Source organism: Engraulis encrasicolus, chromosome 6 (genome assembly GCF_034702125.1).
Source record: "Engraulis encrasicolus isolate BLACKSEA-1 chromosome 6, IST_EnEncr_1.0, whole genome shotgun sequence".
In the NCBI taxonomy this organism is placed as follows: Eukaryota; Metazoa; Chordata; class Actinopteri; order Clupeiformes; family Engraulidae; genus Engraulis; species Engraulis encrasicolus.
Window position 1 is genome coordinate 17,498,627 of NC_085862.1, and position 2,500 is coordinate 17,501,126.

The window sequence follows — 2,500 nt, forward strand, 5'->3', positions numbered from 1 at the left end:
ACACACACACACACACACACACACACACACACACACACACACACACACACACACACACACACACACACACACCTCTCTCTCACACACACGCGCGCGCACACACCACACTCACAAACACACACACACACACACACACACACACACGCGCACAAGCGCACACACATAGCCTTGGTGCATTAAGCATCTTTCCACGCCGTCTGCTCCGGCTTGTGCATATTTGATCAGCTGTCACCTTGGCCGCCACATCCAGGTGGACAAGAGATTGATTTTAACATGCCGCCTGGTGCATAGGCACTCCCAGCTGAGTTAACTACAAGACCTTCTGTGAGTGTGTGTGTGCGTGTGTGTGTCTGTGTGTGTGTGTGTGTGTCTGTGTGTGAGTGTGAGTGTGAGTGTGTGTGTGTGTGTGTGTGTGTGTGTGTGTGTGTGTGTGTGTGTGTGTGTGTGTGTGTGTGTGTGTGTGTGTGTGTGTGTGTGTGTGTGTGTGTGTGTGTGTGTGTGTGTGCGTGCGTGCGTGTTAGTTTGGTGTGGATGTGTACTGTATGTATTTACAAGCAAATAATTTGTGTTTTTTGTGGTTGTAGCGTGTATGTCTTCAGATGAGAGTAGGAAAACATTGAGTCACATCCATGCTGAATATGGAGAGGGAGTGTTTTGGTTCTTCTGTTTGTGAGTGCTTGCGTGCGTGCGTGCGTGCGTGCGTGCGTGCAAGGGTGAAAGACCTTTTTTTGGGGTTCAGACGTCAGGTCGCGTAACAGCATTTATGTAATGCCCATGAATTAGTTAGTAATTAAGCGGGCTTGCGGAGCAAGGACCATGCAGAGCATGGCCCTTGCAGAGCAAGGCCCGTTTATAGTAATCTCTAAGTCCTGTTTCTTTCCTTTATTATTGGTCTTGTGCAGGGCAGCAGTAAAATAGAAAATGGATCTCCTCCTAGGCCTTTCGAGATAGAGACACCGTTCAAACACTAAAACGACCGGCTCGGCTTGGAGATCGCGTATCGTTATAGGCTTCTCCGTGTCTCTTGTCGTTTTCCCGTTTTTGGCGATTTTGTGAAAGCCTGGGTCTCCATTGAAAACTATGGTGGAACCTTCATGAACCAAAGTTCCGCCACTCTAGAGATTAGAGTGTAGGAGGCTTTTTCGGTCATAAAACATCAACACTTTCACCTAGAAGTTTAGTTGACGCGTTGTTAGCGAGCTCTATGGGATGTCTCCAAATTGTCAAAGTTTTCATCTCCCAACTCCCAATACTTTTTAAATGGCAGGTTTGTAAAAAAAACAGGCCTGGCTCTATGGAGAATCCCAGTCTTTTGAAAAGTGCATTTTTCAAGAGATCAGCGCATGTCCCACACGGAGGTCCATTTGTGCCTGAAAAATTTAACCTATAAACTTCATTCAAAGACTGTTAGAGAGATCACAAGCATGACTCCGATCTGTGAAAAGGACACGTGCCAACTCCTTTTAGTTTTTTTTACAACGATGTTGTAAAGACAAAAAACTCATTCTCATTTTCTCCCCTGTTAAAGGCTCAATACTAACTGTCAGTTAGTATCAGAACAGGTGCTCCCAATGAAGGATTCCATCTTAACTGCCACTGTCTCAAGATTCTATTCTTAACGAGCAGGTGCGAGCAGCCATTCTAGAAGTGTATTGTTCAGCTCTTCAATGCAATCTAATATAGTCTTGCTGGACTGTGTATGACAGCTAGCTGCTTGGCTTAGTGGTAATGCATGCCGCTGCATTAGAGATATGGATGTGAGGGTTCGAATCCCATCTGAAGCCATGTTGATTTTCTAAATTATATCATATGCAGCGTTCCTTGGCCAACTTAAAATGCCATGTATATCATTTAGTATGGATGGCAAATGTGCTGAATTACAGATATTGAGGTTGGGGGTTCGAAACCCAGTCAAAGCCATGTTGATTTTCAAAATTATATCATATGCAGTGTTCCTTGGCCAACTTAAAATGCCATGTATGTCATTTAGTATGCATGGCAAATGTGCTGGATTACAGATATGGAGGTTGGGGGTTCGAATGCCAGTCAAAGCCATGTTGATTTTCAAAATGATATCATATGCAGTGTTCCTTGGCCAACTTAAAATGCCATGTATGTCATTTAGTATGAATGGCAAATGTGCTGAATTAGGGATATGGGGGTTGGAGGTTCGAACCCCAGTCGAAGCCATGTTGATTTTCAAAATGATATCATATGCAGTGTTCCTTAGCCAACTTCAAATATCATGTATTGTATGTCATTTAATATCAATGGCAAAGGGGTTGGATTACAGATATGGAGGTTGTGAGTTCTAATCCCATTCAAAATTATATCATATGCAGTGTTCCTTAGCCAACTTAAAATACCATCTATGTCATTTAGTATATCCCCAAAACGCAGAGCTACAACACTTTCAAGATGGCTGAATCCAAGATGGCTGAATTGTTTGGCCCATAACTTCTGACTGGGTGGATGGAGTTTTTCCAAGATTTCTTTTAGA

At 43.6% G+C, this 2,500-nt stretch overlaps 1 protein-coding gene across 1 annotated transcript in view; it reads left to right on the plus strand.

Annotated features, from left to right (window-relative positions):
* The window catches only part of dab1a (DAB adaptor protein 1a), a 184,071-nt gene that overhangs the window by 74,947 nt on the left and 106,624 nt on the right, over positions 1 to 2,500 (plus strand). The gene's annotated exons all lie outside the window — the stretch shown is intronic.